At 41.2% G+C, this 24,674-nt stretch overlaps 1 non-coding gene across 1 annotated transcript; it reads left to right on the forward strand.

Moving 5' to 3' along the window:
* Window positions 1-22,343: 22,343 nt before the first annotated feature.
* LOC133033771 (small nucleolar RNA R71) lies at window positions 22,344-22,450 on the forward strand. Its single transcript, XR_009685836.1, has one exon. It is a non-coding gene; the product is annotated as a small nucleolar RNA R71 (small nucleolar RNA).
* Window positions 22,451-24,674: the final 2,224 nt, after the last annotated feature.

The raw sequence follows: 24,674 nt of genomic DNA on the forward strand, positions 1-24,674 counted from the left end.
AGACCTCAACAAAGCAAGCCCAAAGACTGTTTTTCACTCCCAAGAATCAATCAGCTCGTGGATGTAACAACAGGGCATGAAATATTAAGCTTCATGGATGCTTAGTGCTTACTCAAGGTACAATCAAATCAAAATGCATCCACCAGACCAAGAACATACAAGTTTCCAAATAGATATGGGTATATATTGCTACAAAGTAATGTCGTTTGGTCTTAAAAATGCTGGAGCGACATACCAAATATTGGTAAACAAAATGTTTAAAGACCAGATCGGGCGAAATATTGAAGTATATGTGGATGACATGCTCGTCAAATCTAGGAAGGCTGGGGGGCACATAGATGACCTGGACGAATGCTTCAAAGTCCTCAGGAAATACAACATGAAACTAAATCCCCTAAAGTGCTCCTTTGGAGCCAGCTTGGGAAAGTTTATGGGCTTCATTGTCAACGCACGAGGAATTGAAGCCAATCGAGAGAAGATTCAAGCCGTCCTGGATATGAAGTCGCCAACAAGAACCAAGGAAGTGCGAAGGTTGACTGGTGGGATCGCCGCACTCAGTAGATTTGTTTCAAAATTAACAAACAAGTGTGTCCCATTCTTCAACATCCTGCGAGGAAATAAACAGTTCAAGTGGACGGAGGAATGTGAAAAAGCTTTTCAAGAGCTAAAAATGCAACTTGCAAAACCTCTGTACTCTCAAAACCCTTGGATGGAGAAGAACTTGGAATATACTTAGATGTTACGGAGTACGTTGTAAGTGTCATGCTGATCAGAGAATAAAACAACATACAACACCCGATCTATTACGTCAGTAAAAGACTCATTGAGGCTGAAGGCCGATACCCATTGATAGAGAAACTCGCTTACTGCCTAATTCTAGCAATAAGAAAGTTAAGGCCATATTTTCAAGCTCATCCTGTTCGGTTGTACACTAATCAACCGTTACGCCAAATATTGCAAAAGCCAGACGCTTCTGGACAGCTACTCAAGTGGGCAGTAGAGCTGGGTCAATACGAAATTACCTTCCAACCCCGAACAACAATCAAAGGCCAGGCCCTAGCGGACTTTGTGGTAGAATGCACAGGCAAAGAACAAAGCATACTAAAAAGCAACCCCAAGTCGGTACAAACACCTCAGCCAAGTAATATTAAAGACAAGTCGACTTGGAAACTACACGTGGATGGGTCGGCTATAGATTAGCTATCTGGTGCAGGAATCGCCCTTCTTACGCCTGGGGGCAACACCTGCACGCTGCAGTCAAGTTCGGATTCAAAGCATCCAATAACAAGGCCGAGTATGAAGCTTTAATCTTTGGCCTAAAACTAGCCCAGAAGATGAGAGCCGAACACATTCAAATCTATAGTGATTCACAACTGGTGGTAAATCATGTATCTAGAGAATACGAGGCTCGCAGAAAAAAGATGATTGCATATTTGAGCAAAATACATGACCTGCTCGCACAATTCAAAATCTACGGTCTTAGACAAATTCCAAGGGAAGAAAACACAACTACAGACGCCTTAGCTCAATTGGCAAGCAGTAATGTAAGTGATAAGGCAAACTTGGTTCCTATCCAGTTCCTCGAAGAGCCTAGCATTACTAGCACGGAAGAAATCGAAATGATTGATACTTCCCCAAACTGGATGACACCAATAGCCGCCTACCTCAACACTGGGGAACTCCCAAATAATCGAAATGAAGCTCGAAAGATGAGGAGGAAGGCAACACGATATATCATAGTAGAGGGAATTATGTACAAAAGAGGATTCTCCACGCCATTGCTCAGATGTGTCACTCAAGAAGAAGCTGCACGACTTCTGTCTGAGGTGCACGATGGATTCTGTGGAAATCATGCCGTTGGGCAGAGTTTATCTAACAAAATTCTAAGGCAGGGTTATTTTTGGCCGACAATGATTGAAGATTCAAAGGCCTATGTTAAGAAATGTGACAAATGCCAGAGATTTTCAAAGATACCTCGTGCTCCGACCAACGAGTTAACTCAGATACAAGGCCCGTGGCCTTTCGCCATCTGGGGAATTGAAACACCCTAACTATCTTAGGCGTATTACGTGATTTTTAAACGTACTGTGCAGCTCGTTGCTAATCAACGAGGTTTATGGAAAAACGTGATTAATTAAAATTTTGCTTTTTCATTAAACTTATAAACCGTTTTACAAAAGTCTCGGGATCCCGATTTATAAAATATTTACAAACGTTTTAACTGTTTAACTTTTACAACAAAAAGAAAGTCGTCTAACGACAGTTACAAAAATCTCAGCCCTGCTGTCCCGAGGATCGTACGCTCCAGGCCTAACCGCCCCGACATGTACAATCTCATATGCTCGGTCACGGTCCATCGCCTACATGACCTTGCCTTTACCTACACATGAACGCAAACCGTGAGTCGACGTACTCGGCAAGAAAAGCATACTAATATCATACATAAAACTGACTGCCGTGTCCAACACGATACTGAGTCCCGCTACTGCCATGTCCAACATGGTACTGAGCACTACTGCCATGTCAAACATGGTACTCGCTGAACGTTCGGGGGACGGTACTATTGACAAGTATCCTCCGATCTGGTCGAACCGGTCATACTCCGCCGCTGGTCATACTCCACTCGTACCGACGGGATAGGTCAATAAAGCACCGAACCACCAACCAAGTGTCACTGATCGGTCGAACCTGGCCATACTCCGCCGTCGGGTCATACTCCAGCCTGTACCGACGTGACAGGGTTGGATGGTTCGAAGCCTAAATACATATCTAATGTAATCTAGCGGTGCTTCCTACATGCACGCTAAACATGTAATCTACATATGCATACCGTTATACTAATCTTACCCGGATTCCGATTTCGGTGTGCTGGTCAACCCGACTAGAACCGAAGCCGAACGGATTCGGCTCCTAAACCATAAAAATCACAACGCTATAAGTGACACGCTAAATCACTTCCCGGACTAAAAGTTGAAACTAAAAGTTTCCCTATCGATAAAAAGCATGGCAATACCCCTAAAAACCCAAAAACGAGGAAAACTAGGGTTCGAAAAATCCCCAACCTAGCAGACTTGGGTCTGCCCAACCTAATTCCTGGTTCGGGAAATTGAACCCCCATCCGAATTCCGGATGCTCAACCGAATTCCGGTTCCTCGCAGGCAGCAACCATAAAATCTCATAACTTGACCAATTCGACCCCAATTGGTCCCAAACTTTCCAGACCTGTTCTAAATACCCTAAAGAACAAATCCAAGGCAACAAACCTACCCAGAAACCACAAATACAAAATTTGCCATTGGAGCTCAAGCTTTGAGTTCCAAACTCAAGCTTGAGCAAACCACCTAAACAAGTATGCAAACCAACTTAATTCAACATAACTAAGCATAATATCACCTCTGCACACTAACAAGAACAAGAAGAATAAACACGTAACATAATCACAACATTTTCCTTCCAAAATTCATTCTTTTTCACATAAAAACTAAAAGCTTAACAATCTAACCTACATGCTTCAACATAGCTTAATTCCTATCAATTTAACATGCTTGAATCACACAAAATAATCACAAAACACAGCAGCCAACAACATCCAAAACTACATGCATTTTCATCCATTTTCATCATTTTTTTCAAGAAAAACAAGTAAGAGATTAAAGCCAAGAATTACCTTAAAGAAAATTCACTTTGATCTTGCTAAAATGACTTGAATTCACAACCAAAAATCCCAGCTTTGAACCCCCAAGCTCAGCCGAAAAGAGAGGAAAAGAGAGAGAGAGAGTTTTTTTTCTATTTTTGGAATTTTCTTTTCAAAATGACTAAGTGTTGGAAAAAAGAAAGAAATGAAGAATAATGCCATTTTATTAAACCCATTTCAGCCAAAAGCAATTAAATAAATAAACATTTATTTCATTTAATAAACTCATATAAGACAAAACACTAATGGGGCAAAAAGACCATTTTGCCCCTCCACCATAAAATCACAAAAATCATACTAAAGGGGTATTTTTGGGACATTCTAAATTCCCGGCCATTCCCGACATTCCCAATGTCTAAAACCCGTCCCCAAAATACTAACATACTAAGTTGTGATTTCTACTGAGCCAAACGCCGAGTTCCAAAAACCGGACACCGGAAATGCGAAATATAAAAACTGCTGATGACATAATTATGCATATCTAAATTCCATAAATATCAATAATAAATTATTTAAATAGCTATAAATAATTTCCTGATTAAACATAAACAACTGCTAATTTCCAAATTAACTAAGCGGGCTTTACAACTATCCCCCCCTTAAAAGGATTTCGTCCCCGAAATCTAACTCCGAATAACTCCTGGATATTGAGCTCGCATATCCGATTCTAGCTCCTGTGTGGCTTCTTCCACCTTACTGTTTCTCCAGAGAACCTTGACCAACGCTATGGTCTTATTCCGAAGGACTTTATCCTTTCTATCCAGGATCTGCACTGGCTGTTCCTCATAAGACATATCTGACTGAAGCTGAAGGCTCTCATAACTGAGTATATGAGAGGGGTCTGAAACGTATTTTCTCAACACTGAGACATGAAATACGTTGTGCACTGCTGATAAAGCTGGAGGCAATGCTAACCGATATGCCACTTGACCTATCTTCTCGAGAATCTCGAAAGGTCCTGTAAACCTAGGGCATAACTTGCCTCTTTTCCCGAAACGTTTAATCCCCTTCATCGGAGATACTCGCAAAAACACATGGTCCCCTACTCGGAACTCAACATCCCTACGTTTCGGATGCGTAACTCTTCTGTCTGCTCTGTGAGGCAAGCATTCTAGCTTTAATCTTTTCTATTGCCTCGTTGGTCCGCTGAACTGACTCTGGACCTAAGTATTTCCTCTCCCCTGTCTCATCCCAGTGGATAGGGGATCTACATTTCCTACCGTACAACAGTTCGTAGGGTGCCATCCCTATCGTACTCTGATAACTGTTGTTGTACGAGAACTCTATCAACGGTAGATATTTACTCCATGAACCCTCAAAGTCCATAACACAGGCTCTCAGCATATCTTCCAATATCTGAATTGTCCTTTCGGACTGACCATCTGTCTGAGGATGAAATGCTGTACTGAATTTTAGCTTCGTACCCATTGCCCGTTGCAAACTCTGCCAAAATTTGGAGGTGAATTTCGGATCCCTGTCCGAAACTATAGATTTCGGTACCCCGTGAAGTCTCACTATCTCCCTGACATATAACTCTGCCAACTGATCCACTGAAAATGTCGTTCTAACCGGCAGAAAATGAGCAGATTTCGTAAATCGATCCACCACTACCCAGATGGAATCATGCAAACCCGTGGTCCTAGGTAACCCGACCACAAAATCCATCGTAATATCCTCCCATTTCCATTCTGGTAGGGTTAGAGGCTGCAACAACCCTGCTGGTCTCTGATGTTCAGCCTTGATCTGCTGACATGTGAGGCATCTCGAAACGAATTCTACCAAATTCTTCTTCATACCGCTCCACCAGAAGTACGGTTTCAAATCTTGGTACATCTTGGTGGTGCCGGGATGCAGAGAATACGGGGTAGAATGAGCCTCTTCAAAGATCTCGTTTCTCAAGTCCACACTGTTCGGGACACAAACCCTGGCTTTATACAAAAGCATTCCACTAGCTGACACTGAAAAGTCTTTGGCCTGACCAGCCAATACCTCATCTCGGATCTTCACTAACTCCGGATCTGACGTCTGAGCAACCTTTATTCTTTCTAACAGATCAGATTGCAGCGTTAAGTTGTGAAGCTGACCTACCACAAACTCAATGCTGGATCTAACCATATCCTTTGCTAGCTGAGGTGAGATCTGAACCATGCTAGCTACCTGCCCGGGACCCTTTCTGCTCAGGGCATCGGCCACTACATTGGCTTTCCCGGGATGGTAAAGGATCTCACAATCATAATCCTTCACTAATTCCAACCAACGCCTTTGTCTCATGTTCAAATCTTTCTGAGTAAAGAAATACTTGAGACTCTTATGGTCGGTATAGATTTCACACTTCTCCCCATACAAGTAATGCCGCCAAATCTTCAGTGCAAAAACCACTGCGGCCAATTCTAAATCATGAGTCGGGTATCGCTGTTCATAATCCTTTAACTGACGGGAGGCGTAAGCGATAACCCGATCGGCTTGCATCAATACGCACCCCAAACCCTGTTTGGATGCGTCACAATAGACCACGAACTTCTCCTTGTCCGAAGGCAAAGCTAGCACCGGAGCAAAGAATCAACCTCTCGTTTCAGCCTCCCGAAAACTAGCTTCGCATTTATCCGACCGGATAAATCGCTGATTCTTCTTTGTAAGCTCGGTGAGTGGCATTGAAATTTTGGAGAACCCCTCCACGAACCTACGGTAGTACCCACTAATCCCAAAAGCTTCGATCTCCGTCACCGTCTTCGGTCTCGGCCAATCCTCGACGGATTCGATCTTCCGGGGATCCACCTTGATCCCGTCCTTACCCACAATGTGTCCTAGGAAGGACACCTGAGACAACCTGAACTCACATTTCTTGAACTTGGCGTAGAGTCTATGTTCTCGAAGTCGTTGCAGTACCATCTGAAGATGTAACTCATGCTCCTCTTCTGATTGAGAGTACACGAGGATGTCGTCGATAAACACAATCACACAGATATCGAGGAAATCCTTGAATACTCGTTCATCGTGTCCATGAATGCTGCAGGAGCGTTGGTTAGTCCGAATGACATAACCAGAAACTCGTAGTGTCCATACCTAGTGCGGAAAGCCGTCTTTGGAATGTCCTCCTCTCGGATCCTCAACTGATGATAACCCGAACGGAGATCAATCTTGGAAAAGACCGTCTTCCCCTGAAGCTGATCGAACAAGTCATCGATCCTAGGTAATGGATATTTATTCTTCACCGTCACCTTGTTCAACTCTCTCGTAGTCGATGCACATCCTCATAGATCCATCCTTCTTCTTCACGAACAAAACCGGGGCTCCCCAAGGTGACACACTGGGCCGAATAAACCCTATGTCAAGCAACCCCTGGAGCTGAATCTTCAATTCCTTAAGTTCAGCTGGAGCCATCCTATACGGGGCTTTGGAAACCGGATCCACCCCTGGTGCCAAGTCAATCACGAAGTCAATCTCCCGCTGAGGTGGTAACCCTGGAAGTTCTTTGGGAAAAACGTCCAAAAATTCCCGAACCACACTGATGTCCTCTGGCCGAATGGTGTCTGGCCGAGTGGTGTCCACCACCACGGCCAGAAACCCTAAGCACCCACCGTGCAATAATTCTCTCGCTGACATAGCCGAGATCACCGGGATCCGAGATCCCTGAACCGAACCCACAAACACGAACGGTTCTTCACTTTCCGGTTGGAAGACCACCATCTTCCTCTTACAGTCAATGCTCGCCGAATATTTAGATAGGAAATCCATTCCTAAAATAATATCAAATTCGACTAAGCTTATCTCTATCAGATCAGCGCTTAACTCTTTACCATCTATCCTGATCGGCATAGACCTAATCCACCTATTGGAGATAACCAATTCTCCGCTGTAACAGGTTCCAAACCCTGATTCATATCTATCAAAGGGTCTACCCAACTTACTAAAGACTCTGGCCGCCACATAAGAACGTGTAGCCCCAGAATCAAACAGCACTGAATAAAGCGAGTTGTTAATAAAAAGCTGACCTGTAACAACTGATGGGCTGGCATCTGCATCAGCCTGCGTGATGGCGAATACCCTGGCTGGAGTGGGTATCGCTGGAGCTCTCGGTGCCTCTGGCTGGAGCTGGGGACATTCCCTCTTGAAGTGCCCGGGCATGCCACAATGGAAGCATCCCTGCCCCTTGCACTCGCCCCGATGGTGCCTCTTGCGCCTGTGTGGCACTCGGGATAGGAGAATCGGGTCTCATTACCACCAGACGACTCCCTCTCGTTCGGTTCCCCCGAACCTCTTGTTCCGACTCGAGCCGCCGGAAGCGTGGGTGCCCTCTTCCTCCGATCAATGGCCGAACCACTACTCCCCCTGCTAAAGCCCGATGCGGTGAGGGGTAGGAGCTCCGCCACTAACCGAGTACCGGGCCGATTCTGACATACACCCCACTGCGCCCTCAGCTCGCAGTGCCTTCTCCACCATCTGAGCATAGGTGGTGCTGTCGTCTGTGGTAATCATCAGGTCATGCCTGATCTTGGGATTCAACCCGTCCAAATACTTCTCCTTCCCCGCCGAAGTCGGCCTAAGACAATTCCCGAGGCTAACCTCGCCAACCGGTCAAACTGAGTAGTATACTCAGTGACACTCATGTTCTCCCGCTGGGTCAGGTGAACGAACTCTTTCCTCTTGGCGCTTCTGACCGCCTCATTATAGTATTTTGCGTTGAAGAGTTCCTGGAACCTTTCCCAGGTCATGGTGGTGACATCGTGAATCTGAGACACCATGTCCCACCATACCAGGGCATCCTCCCCGGAACCGAAATGTGGCGCACACCACTGCGTCGTTACCGGTGACACCCATGAAGTTCAAGATTCCGGTGATCACCGTCGCCCACCTGTTCGGCTTTCGATACATCCGGACCTCCCAGAATACCGGAGGTGCTTGCTTCCGAACCGCTCATATAAAGGTTCCAATCCGTGGGCCGCCACCACTATCTCGGCACGGGCGGCAGGGGCAGGTGCCACCGGAACTACCGGCACGGAACCGCAGGAGCACCCCGCCGTCTCAACCTCTCGAATCTCGAGGTCTTGTTCTTCGATCCGGGCTTGCATCTCCGCAAACCGCAACTCCCAATTCGGGGCTCCCTGATCGGCTGGGGGAGCCTGGGCAGCCTGTGGCGGGTCCTCAACACCCCGACCACGAGCCCTGCCTCGGGGACCTCTACCTCGGCCCCTAGCAGGTGGGGGAAACCGAGCTCCCTCTCCCTGATTCGACCCCACGGAGTTGCCCCGACTCCTGGTAGTCCGCCTGGCGTCCATCGAATTAGAACCGCCTGCGAAACCAAGAGTTGGCATATCGTGTCGTATTCAAGGCGAGCTTACTAATGCCGCTTAATTTGGAAATTAGAAATGAAACATGCGCCTATTCTACTATCGGTGCTACTAACATGCTTCCTAACAGCTTTTCTTTTTCATAACCGAATAAAATAAACTACTAAAGCAATAAAGGCTTACCGAACCGTGAACCGAGCTAACTGGCCGATGATGATTGTACATGTCGTGACGATCTTCGAAGACAACACAGCGGCTCGATACCAAATTGAAACACCCTAACTATCTTAGGCGTATTACGTGATTTTTAAACGTACTGTGCAGCTCGTTGCTAATCAACGAGGTTTATGGAAAAACGTGATTAATTAAAATTTTGCTTTTTCATTAAACTTATAAACCGTTTTACAAAAGTCTCGGGATCCCGATTTATAAAATATTTACAAACGTTTTAACTGTTTAACTTTTACAACAAAAAGAAAGTCGTCTAACGACGCTTACAAAATCTCAGCCCCGTCGTCCCGAGGATCGTACGCTCCAGCCTAACCGCCCCGACATGTACAATCTCATATGCTCGGTCACGGTCCATCGCCCACAGCCTTGCCTTTACCTACACATGAACGCAAACCGTGAGTCGACGTACTCGCAAGAAAAGCATACTAATATCATACATAAAACTGACTGCCGTGTCCAACACGATACTGAGTCCCGCTACTTCCATGTCCAACATGGTACTGAGCACTACTGCCATGTCCAACATGGTACTGAGTTTTGAACGTTCAGGGGACGGTACTATTGACAAGTATCCTCCTGATCGGTCGAACCGGTCATACTCCGGCCGCCGGTCATACTCCAGCCCGTACCGACGGGATAGGTCAATAGCACCGAACCACCAACCAAGTGTCGGCCCCGATCGGTCGAGCCTGGCCATACTCCGCTGGCCGGTCATACTCCACCTGTACCGACGTGACAGGTTGGATGGTTCGAAGCCTAAATACATATCTAATGTAATCTAGCAGCTTCCTACATGCACGCTAAACATGTAATCTACATATGCATACCGTTATACTAATCTTACTCGGATTCCGATTTCGGGTGTGCCGGCCAACCCGACCGGAACCGAAGCCGAACGGCGGACATCGGCTCCTAAACCATAAAAATCACAACGCTATAAGTTGACACGCTAAATCACTTCCCGGACTAAAACTTGAAACTAAAAGTTTCCCTATCGATAAAAAGCATGGCAATACCCCTAAAAACCCAAAAACGAGGAAAACTAGGGTTCTGAAAAATCCCCAACCGGCAGACCGGTTGCCCAACCGGAATTCCGGTTCTGGGAAATTCTGAACCCCCATCCGGAATTCCGGATGCTCAACCGGAATTCCGGTTCCTCGCGAGCGGAACCATAAAATCTCATAACTTGACCAATTCGACCCCAATTGGTCCCAAACTTTCCAGACCTGTTCTAAATACCCTAAAGAACAAATCCAAGGCAACAAACCTACCCAGAAACCACAAATACAAAATTTGCCATTGGAGCTCAAGCTTTGAGTTCCAAACTCAAGCTTGAGCAAACCACCTAAACAAGCATGCAAACCAACTTAATTCAACATAACTAAGCATAATATCACCTCTGCAAACTAACAAGAACAAGAAGAAACAACACGTAACATAATCACAACATTTTCCTTCCAAAATTCATACTTTTTCACATAAAAACTAAAAGCTTAACAATCTAACCTACATGCTTCAACATAGCTTAATTCCTATCAATTTAACATGCTTGAATCACACAAAATAATCACAAAACACAGCAGCCAACAACATCCAAAACTACATGCATTTTCATCCATTTTCATCATTTTTTTCAAGAAAAACAAGTAAGAGATTAAAGCCAAGAATTACCTTAAAGAAAATTCACTTTGATCTTGCTAAAATGACTTGAATTCACAACCAAAAATCCCAGCTTTGAACCCCCAAGCTCAGCCGAAAAGAGAGGAAAAGAGAGAGAGAGAGTTTTTTTTCTATTTTTGGAATTTTCTTTTCAAAATGACTAAGTGTTGGAAAAAAGAAAGAAATGAAGAATAATGCCATTTTATTAAACCCATTTCAGCCAAAAGCAATTAAATAAATAAACATTTATTTCATTTAATAAACTCATATAAGACAAAACACTAATGGGGCAAAAAGACCATTTTGCCCCTCCACCATAAAATCACAAAAATCATACTAAAGGGGTATTTTTGGGACATTCTAAATTCCCGGCCATTCCCGACATTCCCAATGTCTAAAACCCGTCCCCAAAATACTAACATACTAAGTTGTGATTTCTACTGAGCCAAACGCCGAGTTCCAAAAACCGGACACCGGAAATGCGAAATATAAAAACTGCTGATGACATAATTATGCATATCTGAATTCCATAAATATCAATAATAAATTATTTAAATAGCTATAAATAATTTCCTGATTAAACATAAACAACTGCTAATTTCCAAATTAACTAAGCGGGCTTTACAGGAATGGACCTGATCAGACAATTACCCAAAGGCAAAGGAGGAGTGCAGTATGCAGTGGTAGCGGTTGATTACTAAGTGGACGAAACCCGAACCGCTCGCAACCATTACATCTAAGAAAGTTCAAGACTTTGTTGTGAAGAGCATAATCTGCTGATTCGGATTGTCGTACAAAATAGTTTCGGACAATGGTAAACAGTTTGACAGCCAGTCCTTCACTGATTTTTGTGCGAACCATGGCATCATCAAAAGCTTTTCTGCAGTCGCGCATCCCCAAGCAAATGGTTAAGTTGAAGCAGTGAACAAGACCTTCAAGGATACACTAAAGGAAAGACTCAAAGATGGTAAGGGAAACTGGCCGGAGGAACTTCCTGAAGTTCTATGGTCGTATTGAACAACTGAAAAAACAGCAACCAGATAGACTCCATTTGCCATGGCATATGGATATGAAGCTATGCTGCCCATAGAACTCGAGCCACCATTCCACAGAAGATCGGCGTACAATCAAGATACCAATCAGATACTCTTGGCCGAATCACTTGATGAAATCTAAGAGAAGCGAAGTACATCAAACTTAAAGTTGGTTGCCCATCAACAAAAAGTAGCTCAGTATTTCAACAAACAAGTGAAGGCTCGGAAATTTTTTGTGGGAGATATGGTCCTAAGAAGAGTATTTCTAAACACCAAAGACAGTACGACAGGTGTACCCGGACCTAACTGGGAAGGATCATATCAGGTAGTCGAAGTTCTCGAATCAGGAGCATACAAATTGGGTAAATATGATGAAAAAATGCAACATGTTCTAGTGCCACGGTATTGGAATGGAGAACATTTAAGAAAGTACTACCAATAAAGTATCAGGTCGGATGACCATATTAAGTACTGAAAGAACATTTACTTTTAAGTGAATGGCCTGCTGGGCGGATCACGCCCAAAGGTTCAGATAAAATGAAAAAGTACTCAGGTCAGATGACCACCATTAATTAAAGTACAATTTCTAATTTCTGCAATTATTTTTTATTTCATGTTAAGCTAAAAGATTAGATTAGATCAAATAGCTCTGATGTAAGTTACTACGGTAACAAGCACATTTTCGATCAATAAATGAATAAAGATGTTTGTTTCAAAATTCAAATGGAGTCAAAATTACAAACATGTTGCTAATTTACCATCCAATGCGTACAAAAGGTTTGGTTGAACCCCCAACCCCGAACAGATAAAAAAGTATACTTGTAAAAAAATAAGTGACCAAGAGTCATAAGTCTGCTCGGTCACTTGGGGGCACCTATACCTGTACAAAGCATTTGGTAAAGATAAAACAAACACAATTATACGATGATTATAAATAGAGAATAAAATTCATTAAAGATAGCAAAAGCACGTAATACCGGGATTAAAAGCTGCCCGGTCAGCTTGTTGTCTGTAAAATGAAAAATAATTCCAAGTTTAAAGACCGCTTGGAAAGTCACGATGTCTTAAAAAAAGGCCTTATTGCCGAATAAGATATATACAATATATTGCAGAACCTACTTCACTACAGATGAATATTTAAGATATTCAAACTCTACTAAGCATCCATAATTAATTTATAATAAAAGTTAGTAAATGTATACCTTGAGCTACCTAGAAATCGATCAACACAAAATAAGTCGAATCCTTGCAAATTGACCTCACAACCTACAACATAAAGAAATACTAACAAAATTACCAATTTGGATATTTCATTCATCTGCGTTGGCCCTCGTGTAGGTATTACTGTTGGACACTCTGCCTCTGGGCCTGAATCAGATCTTGAACCCGAGTTGGCCATATTTACACCATTAATAAACAAAATTTGAGAACCTTTCAAATATGAACTTTGACATTGATAATCATGCTACTAACACGAACATGTTTTGAGTCAAATATAAAGACCTAGTAAGTATAATAAATGCATGGACACATCAATTAGATTATACAAGACAAGTGCCTAAAGTAACAAACAAAACAAATGTCACCTAATTTCACGAACATCTTTTGAGTCAAATATAAAAACCTACTCAGTATAATAAATGCATGGACACATCAATTAGATTATACAAGACAAGTGCCTAAAGTAACAAACAAAACAAATGTCACCTAATTTCACGAACATGTTTTGAGTCAAATATAAAGACCTACTAACACGAACATGTTTCGAGTCAAATATGAATGTGTTATGTCACCTAATTTCTTACAACTAGGGAGTAATAACCTAGTTATTTATGTTATGTACTTTTCCTTTAACATTTATGTTTTTTATAATAAAATTTGATCCAAATTCTACCGAAATTTTGGCAGCATAACGGCTGTAATTGGACGTTCCCAAAAATTTTAAAAGTGCCTAAAGTAACAAACAAAACAAATATAACAATACAGAACAAAGAAACTAACATAAACAATACCAAATTTATCTACCCATCTGACCGCAGTACATGTATTCGCAGAACCTACTTCACTACAGATGAATATTTAAGATATTCAAACTGTTGCTATAATTTTAAACACTACGCAAGTATACGCAATCAAGTAGTAAATCTCACACAGGTGAGGTCGATCCCACAGGGAATTGGATTAAGTACCACTAAATTATACTTATGATTCTATTCGGTAAATCGAAAGCAAGTATGATTTAAAAACAGTAAAATATGAAAGAAATTCAGAAAACTTAATAACACAATTTAAGGTTGAGCAAGATGAGACAATAGGGAGGAGAATCCTGTTGTTGTTTACCCAAATTGTTAATGATTAATTACTATCCTATTCTTGGAGTGAATGATAGATTATGAAACAACCTAGCTCCTTTCAGATCTTCTAGATTCTAAATCACATGTTATCTAATTAATTCCTTAATTAAACTAACATGAAATCAGCATTAAGCAATAATCTACTCGTCACATAAGTCATGTAAATACTTTCGTTTCACATAGAACATCGATTATCTTAATTTTAGCATTCTCAATTCTCACTTTTCAGATTTTGAATTGAGATCATAGAACATGCACAAGGTGATCAATCTTAAACATGAAATTAGAAACAAATTAAGATAATTTCACACACAAGAATGGAGGAATGGTAATTAAACATTAACTAGGAAAACATTAAACAACAATCATCATCCTCCCTAAATGGGAAATTTAGTTCAGAAACAAATCCATAACCATTCCTATAGCAATATTCAACATAAATAAATTAAAGAGGAATAAAGAAAAGAACTGTTGGTGGATGAATTCTGGATCTTCACTTGAATCTCTATGCTCTTCCTGCCGCTCTCAGCTGTGTTTTAGGGTTCCAAATCGCTCTCTCTGACTTCCAATCGCAGTTTTCTATTTATACTTGAAATTTAGGGTTCGATGGACGAAAATACCCCTGGTCCGTACGGGATCTCGCCGCGGCCAAGCTTCCTCTCGCCGCGGCGAGAATTTGCCAATTTTAGGTGCTTTCTGTTTCTCGTAACTCGCCGCGGCGAGCCTCTTCATCGCCGCGGCCAGATATGGAAAAACTCAAAAATTAAGTTTTTCTTCTAAGCCAAAGACGTCTTTCAATGAATTTCGCACCCGAGACCTCTTTTACTCCAAAGAACCCGAAAACATAGAAAACAAGCGTAATTCCGTCCCAACACAAATACTAAAAATGCACATAAATTGGATCCAAAACATAGGCTAAAAATAGCCTAACAAACTCCCCCAAACTGACTCTTTACTCGTCCCCGAGTAAACTAAGACTAAACTAAAAAAACTGACAATGATAGCTGAACTTTCCAACAATTAAATTGTTACCACCACCTGCACAACTTCAATCCATCAATAACCAGAATTTCAACTTGCCAACTCTAAGAACTAAGTTGAATGTGCAGTTTACAAGTAAGTAATTCATACAAACATAAAGCATCGCAATTCCCATCAATATCACAACTGTTCTAACTTTCCAACATCCCACTAACACATGATCAATAAGTTTGAATGACATACCTCTCTCCACTAATGTTGACAAATTTCTATCTGGAATCAATAGGTCTTTTTCGGTTAAAATCACATGGCTTAGGTACATGGGTAGGTGAGAAGTCATTTAGGCTATACTATACCATAAGCACTATTAACCAAGCAAGCCTAGACATTTATTTTGCTTTCTTTCCATATATCCCAAAAACAGAAATAAGAGATTGTAATTTTTCTTGTGTGTGTACCTCATAATTTTCTTAACTTTTTTTTTTTCTTCAAGAAGACACATTTTTTTCTTTATATAGGCACAACACACAATATTATTCTTTTTTTTTCCTTTTTTTTTTCAATCTCCCATTCCTACACTTTATATTTTTTTTTTTCACTTACAGCACTTATTCCCCCCCAAACTTGCTTCAAGGCTCATGGCATAATAAGATATGTTCAGGGTGAAAAGAGTTGAAGATAACGAATTTAGCTCAGTTAAGTGGTGAAAAAAAATTTTTTCAAACAGGCTAAGGCTCAACTTTGGGTATACTATGGTAAAAAAAATTCATAGGCAGGCTTGAAAGGCTCAATCGTTCCAAAGAAAACTTGCCTAAATCACTTTCCAAACAAAAATCATCAAGGATTTCGCTTCAAGAGAGTATGTCAAACAAATTCTATTCCATGTTCAATCAATCATTCCACAATCCAAATAGAACAGAGGTGATATGTGAGAATAGCAAATGTTTTAGATCTACATGAATCACTTCCTAGCACACATCCAGTTTAATTCAAACAGTTGCAAGTCAAGCACACAGTTATGTTTCAATCCATTGCACAAGTGAATAACAACAATTCAATCCATTTTTCAATTTAGCTATCACGCAAGACTAAAAAAAACTAAACTAAAACAAATAAACGCGAAAAAATAAATTAAGTTTCCCCCCCCCAAACTAAAATGCACATTGTCCCCAATGTGTGAAAATAAACCAGGGTGAGAGAAACTTACCTGAGCCCCTTAAAAGGGGTTTGGCGGCGGTGGCTGGTCATAAGGGTTGAAACGGGGTGGCATGGGAAAATAGTTTGGATCATAGTCCACTGCCTCTGTAGGATTTGATCCCTAATAGATGCAAAAGCAGGGGGAATGTTGGCAGTTTGGCTTAGGTTGACAATGTCTATCCCTCTATCTTCAATGAATGCCCTATCTTTCAATTTCAAAGACCGCTCTTGAGCCTCCATGTTGGTAAACCTAACTCTATCTAGATTCGGGCGTCCCCTAGATGGGTTGGATGATGAAGCTCCCTCTTCATTAACCCTTGACCTCTTTGGACCCATAGCACCCAAATTTTTTTCTAACTTTCAAGATTTTTCAAAATTTTGGCAGCACTTCCCCTTAAAAATCGACTTCCCGGGATTTAACCCTTTCACAATCACATTCAATTGACTCACCACAATAATGTTCAACAATGTATGATCAACAATTCCAAAAATTTCAACACAAAGTCTAATATTCTCTAGCAATCCACAAATAATCCAATCAAACTTGTGTAGAGAAATTAAAATTTGTTACCTCAATGAAAATCACTCTTTAGTCAACCTCCATTGATGAGAACCTTGAAGCTTTAGGGAAGAAGAAGGTGAATAGTGATTTTTCTGAAATTTGGGTGAGATTTAGGGATTTTGGAATGGATTTTTAGAGGAAAAGAGTGTTAGATGAGAGAAATAAGGGATTATGATGATTTGGGATGAAAGTTTATGGGTAATTTTGAGGAAAATTGGTTTGAATGGGGTTAGATGAAGAAATTAGGGTGAAAAGGGTGGTTTTCGGCTGGAGAAGGTAGGGTTGGAATGTGGGGTTTTGATTTGAAATGTTAGGGATTTTGAGTTTAAAAAGGGTAATCTGACCATTCTCGCCGCGGCGACATGTAGCCTTGCCGCGGCGAGAATCCGTGAATTTAAGCCCCATTCTGTAAGTCTTATCTCGCCGCGGCGGTATATACCCTCGCCGCGGCTAGAATTCGCCAAAAACAAGGACTTTCTGTAAGTCCATTCTGGCCACGGCCAGACATTCCATGGCCGCGGCCACTGACCAAAAAAAAAAAAAAATTTTTTTTTTTTTTTTTTTCTTTTTTTTTTTCAGTAACGAAACAGAATGAACATCAAGAAAAATAACAGTAAACTTAAAAAGAGTTCAACTAAATCAAAAGAACACTTGGGTTGCCTCCCAATTAGCGCTAACTTTATCGTCGCTCAGCTAGACGTTGATCGAGATCTTTAAAGTGGCGCCAGAATCATGGCGGACTTGGTTTGATCAAATTGACCTCCCAAGTAGAGCTTTAATCGCTGTCCATTCACTTTGAAAGTATTAGGACTTTCACCTTTTAGTTCCACTGCTCCGTAGGGAAACACTTTGATCACCGTAAATGGCCCTGACCACCTTGATTTTAATTTACCAGGAAACAACTTTAGTCTTGAGTTAAAGAGTAGAACTTGTTGACCAGGTTGAAACTCCTTTCTGATTAGATTTCTGTCATGCCATCTCTTAGTTCTTTCCTTGTAAATCTTGGCGTTTTCATATGCTTCATTTCGAAATTCTTCCAACTCATCCAACTGTAGTAGTCTTTTCTGCCCAGCAGCTTTTAAGTCCATGTTCAAAGTTTTCATTGCCCAATACGCCTTGTGTTCTAGCTCCACCGGTAGATGACAAGCCTTTCCAAACACCAACCGATATGGTGACATCCCGATTGGCGTCTTGAACGCTGTTCTATAAGCCCACAATGCGTCATCCAACTTTCTTGACCAATCTTTCCTTGATCTCTGCACCGTTTTCTCCAGAATCATCTTTATTTCACGGTTAGAAATCTCAGCTTGGCCATTACTTTGCGGATGATAAGGTAGAGCTGTTCTATGACGAACACCATATCTCGAAAGGAGTGCTTCGAATTGTTTGTTGCAAAAGTGACTCCCTTCATCGCTTATGATTGCTCGGGGAGTTCCAAACCGAGTGAATATGTTCTTTTGAAGGAACCGAAGGACTGTTTTACCATCATTAGCTGGTGTGGCTGCAGCTTCCACCCATTTTGACACATAATCCACAGCTAATAGGATGTATAGATTGCTAAACGATGAAGGAAAAGGACCCATAAAATCTATCCCCCATACATCAAACAATTCAACTTCCAAGATTCCTGTCAAAGGCATTTCGTTTCTCCTTGAGATGTTTCCTGTACGCTGACAACGATCACATGCCTTCACAAAAGTACTAGCGTCTTTGAAAAGTGTTGGCCAAAAGAATCCACTTTGCAACACCTTGGCAGCTGTTCTAGTTCCACTGAAGTGTCCCCCACATGGTAAAGCATGACAGTGATTAAGAATAGAATACATCTCCTCTTCAGGCACACACCTTCTTATTATCTGATCTGCACAGTGCTTGTAGAGGATTGGCTCTTCCCAATAGTAATGTTTCACCTCAGAAAAGAACTTCTTTAGTTGTTGTCGAGATAGCTCAGGAGGAGTGATATTGGCAGCCAAGAAGTTAACATAATCAGCATACCATGGTACCATCAGACTTTCCCTCACACTAAAGAGTTGTTCATCGGGAAATTGTTCATTTATTTGTACCTCTTTTGTATTCTGACTTTCTTCCAGTTCTAGTCTTGACAAGTGATCTGCCACCAAGTTCTCTGTACCCTTCTTATCTTTTATGTCTAGATCAAATTCTTGCAAAAGAAGAACCCATCGAATCAGTCGTGGTTTGGCATCCTTCTTAGTCATCAAGTATTTGATTGCTGAATGATCTGTATACACTATCACTTTATTACCAATTAAGTAGGGTCGAAATTTGTCACATGCAAACACTATGGCCAGCATCTCTTTTTCTGTAGTAGCGTAGTTTAGTTGGGCATCATTCAAGGTTTTGCTTGCATAATAAATGGTTCTGAATACCTTGTCAACCCGTTGTCCCAAGACTGCTCCAATAGCATAATCACTTGCATCGCACATGATTTCAAAAGGTAATTCCCAGTTTGGTGTAGTCACAATCGGTGCTGAGATTAACTTCTCCTTGAGAATTTGGAATGCTTCAAGACAATCTTTCCCGAATTCAAAAGGTACTCCACTAGCAAGAAGATTGGATAGCGGTTTGGCCACTTTGGAAAAATCTTTGATAAATCTTCTATAAAACCCGGCATGACCCAAAAAGCTTCGAACTCCCTTAACTGAAATTGGAGGAGGCAAGTTCTCAATTGTAGATACTTTGGCTCTGTCAACCTCAATACCTTCTTTCGAGATTTTATGTCCCAGCACTATTCCTTCTGTAACCATGAAATGGCACTTTTCCCAGTTTAGCACCAAATTAGAGTCTTCACATCTTGCTAAAACCAACTCCAAGTTACTCAGACATTGGTCAAACGATGAGCCAAACACTGAAAAATCATCCATGAACACCTCGATGCACTTTTCTATTAAATCTGAAAATATAGCCATCATACACCTCTGAAATGTTGCTGGAGCATTACACAGCCCAAATGGCATTCGTCGAAAAGCAAAAGTACCATATGGACATGTGAATGTTGTTTTCTCTTGATCCTCCGGTGCTATAGCTATTTGGTGATACCCTGAGTACCCATCAAGGAAACAATAGTACTCTTGTCCTGCCAACTTGTCTAACATCTGATCAATGAATGGGAGTGGAAAGTGATCTTTTCTTGTGGCCTTGTTGAGTTTTCGGTAGTCAATGCAAATTCTCCATCCCGTGACAGTTCTGGTTGGGATGAGTTCATTCTTCTCATTCTTTACCACCGTCATCCCTCCTTTCTTTGGAACAACTTGGACTGGGCTCACCCATTTACTGTCTGAAATAGGATACGCTACCCCGGCATCTAACCACTTCAAGACTTCTTTTCTGACAACCTCCTTCATTGGTGGATTTAATCTACGTTGTGCATCAATGGTTGGTTTCACTCCTTCCTCCATTAAGATTCTATGCATTACAGTTGAAGGGCTGATCCCTTTAATATCTGCTAAAGTCCATCCAATGGCTTTTGAATGCTTCCTTAGAACCCGTAATAGCTTATCTGTCTCTACAGAAGATAGGGAAGAAGCCACAATAACAGGAAGTGTCTTATTTTCTCCCAAATATTCATACCTGAGATGCTCTGGTAGGACTTTCAACTCTAGTTGAGGAGGCTTTTCAGTAGATGGGGTAGGCTTTGTTGGTATGACTCCTAACTCTTCATAATATTTTCTATTCAGCGGTCCATAAGAATCGAGCCACATAGCATATTCATAAGCTTCCTTACCATCTTGTTCCACCACCTCTTCTTGTACCAAAGTCAGATTAAGAGGATCTTCAGCATGTGTCTTTGTCTCCACCAACTGGTCCACCACATCAATTGCAAAACAGTTGTCACTAGCTGTAGGATAGGTCATTGCTTTGAGCACATTAAATACAACTTCATCTCCTTGTACCCTTAGCTTCAACTCTCCTTTCTGAACATCTATTAGTGCTTTCCCTGTTGCCAAGAACGGTCTCCCCAGGATGATAGGAACATTACTGTCTTCTTCCATGTCCAGAACAATGAAATCAGCTGGGAAGATGAACTTGTCCACCTTTACTAACACATCCTCAATGACTCCTCTAGGGTGAGCTAGCGATCGATCTGCCAATTGAAGAGTTACAGTAGTTGGCTTTGCTTCACCTAGCTGCAATCTTTTGAACACTGACAAGGGCATTAAGTTAATACTGGCTCCCAAATCACATAGTGCATTTATCCCTTCAATCTTACCAATAGTACAAGGAATAGTGAAACTCCCTGGATCTCTGAGTTTTGGAGGGAGTTTCTTCTGTAGAATAGCGCTACACTCTTCAGTTAGAGCCACTGTCTCATAGTCTTCCATCTTCCTCTTCTTTGACAAAATTTCCTTCATAAACTTCACATAACTTGGCATCTGCTCTAGAGCTTCAGCAAAAGGAATGTTAATGTGAAGTCTTTTGAAGACTTCTAGAAACTTGGTGAACTGCTTGTCTAAGCTTGACTTTCTCAGCCTCTGAGGATAGGGTATCTTTACATGATGATCAATACTAATCGGTGGAGACTGTTGCGGTGGTGCTGGGCTATCAGTAGCCTTCTCTGCTGTCGGTGTTGATGTCGGCACTGGTTGAGCATTTATTTCTACATCTACATCAACTGGTTGTGGTAACTCAGGCCCATCATACTTCTTACCGCTCCTCAGGGTAATTGCCTTGCAGTTTTCTTTAGGATTAACTTCAGTAGTGCTAGGCAAATTTCCTTGAGGGCGGGTTGCTACCTGAGTTGCTAGCTGGCCCATCTGAGTCTGCAGGTCTTTAATTGAAGATCTAGTTTCAGTCATGAATTGGAGCAGTAAATCTGTCTGCAAACTAGAACTTCCACCAGAGGCTTGTTGCTGATTAAACTGTTGGTTACGATTTCTTTGTTGATAGAACCCACTATTTCTTCGGTTGTTATTCTGGTTGAACCCATAATTGTTGTTGTTGTTGTTCTGTGAAAAATTCCCCATGGCCTTAGCTTCATCCATTGGCAAATCATCCACATCTGCTTGGCACTCCGAAAAGTGATGACTTCCTCCACATAACTCACAAACAATTTGGGCTTGCTTAGCTTGCCCTGCAATGATTTTAGTCAATGCCTCAACCTGAGCTGTTAACTTTGTGATGGCATCGACTTCTAACACACCAGCTACCTTCTTGGATTGACTCCTTTCAGTTGGCCACTGCTGGTTGTTTAGAGCCATCTCCTCCAATAGATCATATGCCTCATTAGCACTCTTTCTCATAAAAGCTCCGCCCGCTGCTGCATCTATTAGAGTTCTAGTATTACCAACCAACCCGTTGTAGAAGTTGTGAACCAGCATCCACTTCTCTATACCATGATGGGGACACCTCCTGATCAGATCTTTAAACCTCTCCCAAGCCTCATAGAGAGATTCATTATCTTGTTGGCAGAAATTGTTGATTTCTCCTCTTAGCTTTGCAGACTTAGCTGGAGGAAAGAACTTTGACAAGAATTTTGTTGCCAGATCATTCCATGTAGCAATAGAATTCGGTGGCAAAGAATTCAACCAACTCTTGGCTCGTTCTCTGAGCGAGAATGGAAACAACCTCAATCTAATGGCATCGTCGCTAACTCCATTAACTTTAAAAGTTTCACAAAGTTCCATGAAGTTAGAGAGATGCAAATTAGGATCTTCAGAAGGGAGACCACCAAACTGAACTGAAGACTGCACCATTTGAAGGATGGCAGGTTTGATCTCGAAGTTGTTTGCATCCACTGCCGGTGGCCTAATACATGACTGCACTCCCGTCAGAGTAGGGAGAATGTAATCTCTCAAGCTTCGGCCATTAGCTTGATCTTCCACAGCGCCTCCATTATTACCATTATTACGCCCATTGTTCCCAACATTATTATTCACATTGGCAGCCATGATTTCTGATGTTTCAGCAGTTGCTGAAACTCTTTCTTGCCTCTTGTTCTTTCGATTCTTCCTGCAAGTTTTCTCAATTTCAGGATCAACTGGTAATATGACTGATTGTCCTTGACGGCGCATGCACTTAGGATTCCTGAAATAAATAAAGAAAATATTGCAAGAAAAAGGTTAGAAAAATCAGCAAGAGAAAATATACCAAAGTAGAAGTTAGTATAATTTTATGTAATATTAATCTTTAACAATTCCCCGGCAACGGCGCCAAAAACTTGTTGCTATAATTTTAAACACTACGCAAGTATACGCAATCAAGTAGTAAATCTCACACAGGTGAGGTCGATCCCACAGGGAATTGGATTAAGTACCACTAAATTATACTTATGATTCTATTCGGTAAATCGAAAGCAAGTATGATTTAAAAACAGTAAAATATGAAAGAAATTCAGAAAACTTAATAACACAATTTAAGGTTGAGCAAGATGAGACAATAGGGAGGAGAATCCTGTTGTTGTTTACCCAAATTGTTAATGATTAATTACTATCCTATTCTTGGAGTGAATGACAGATTATGAAACAACCTAGCTCCTTTCAGATCTTCTAGATTCTAAATCACATGTTATCTAATTAATTCCTTAATTAAACTAACATGAAATCAGCATTAAGCAATAATCTACTCGTCACATAAGTCATGTAAATACTTTCGTTTCACATAGAACATCGATTATCTTAATTTTAGCATTCTCAATTCTCACTTTTCAGATTTTGAATTGAGATCATAGAACATGCACAAGGTGATCAATCTTAAACATGGAATTAGAAACAAATTAAGATAATTTCACACACAAGAATGGAGGAATGGTAATTAAACATTAACTAGGAAAACATTAAACAACAATCATCATCCTCCCTAAATGGGAAATTTAGTTCAGAAACAAATCCATAACCATTCCTATAGCAATATTCAACATAAATAAATTAAAGAGGAATAAAGAAAAGAACTGTTGGTGGATGAATTCTGGATCTTCACTTGAATCTCTATGCTCTTCCTGCCGCTCTCAGCTGTGTTTTAGGGTTCCAAATCGCTCTCTCTGACTTCCAATCGCAGTTTTCTATTTATACTTGAAATTTAGGGTTCGATGGACGAAAATACCCCTAGTCCGTACGGGATCTCGCCGCGGCCAAGCTTCCTCTCGCCGCGGCGAGAATTTGCCAATTTTAGGTGCTTTCTGTTTCTCGTAACTCGTCGCGGCGAGCCTCTTCATCGCCGCGGCCAGATATGGAAAAACTCAAAAATTAAGTTTTTCTTCGGCTCAGCACGTCTTTCAATGAATTTCTGCACCCGAGACCTCTTTTACTCCAAAGAACCTGAAAACATAGAAAACAAGCGTAATTCCGTCCCAACACAGCTAAAAATGCACATAAATTGGATCCAAAACATAGGCTAAAAATAGCCTAACACAAACTCAACTAAGCATGCATTGATAATTAATTATACTAACAAAAGGTTAGCGGATGGATATACCTATTGCAAATCCGATCAACACCGAAATATGTCGACCCTCAAATATTAGCACACAACCTTTAAAATAATGCAATATACAACCAAATTAAAAGTTTAATTATTAAATGACTTACGAGTTATTAAACAAAGTAGCAAGTTACTAGTTACTAATTTCCATAGTTAATTTTTTTAAAAATAACATATAAATATATACATATATAATCAATTATATATCACACTACCATTATTTTAAAAACTTTAACTCTAAAC

Source organism: Cannabis sativa, chromosome 1 (genome assembly GCF_029168945.1).
Source record: "Cannabis sativa cultivar Pink pepper isolate KNU-18-1 chromosome 1, ASM2916894v1, whole genome shotgun sequence".
Taxonomy (NCBI): Eukaryota; Viridiplantae; Streptophyta; class Magnoliopsida; order Rosales; family Cannabaceae; genus Cannabis; species Cannabis sativa.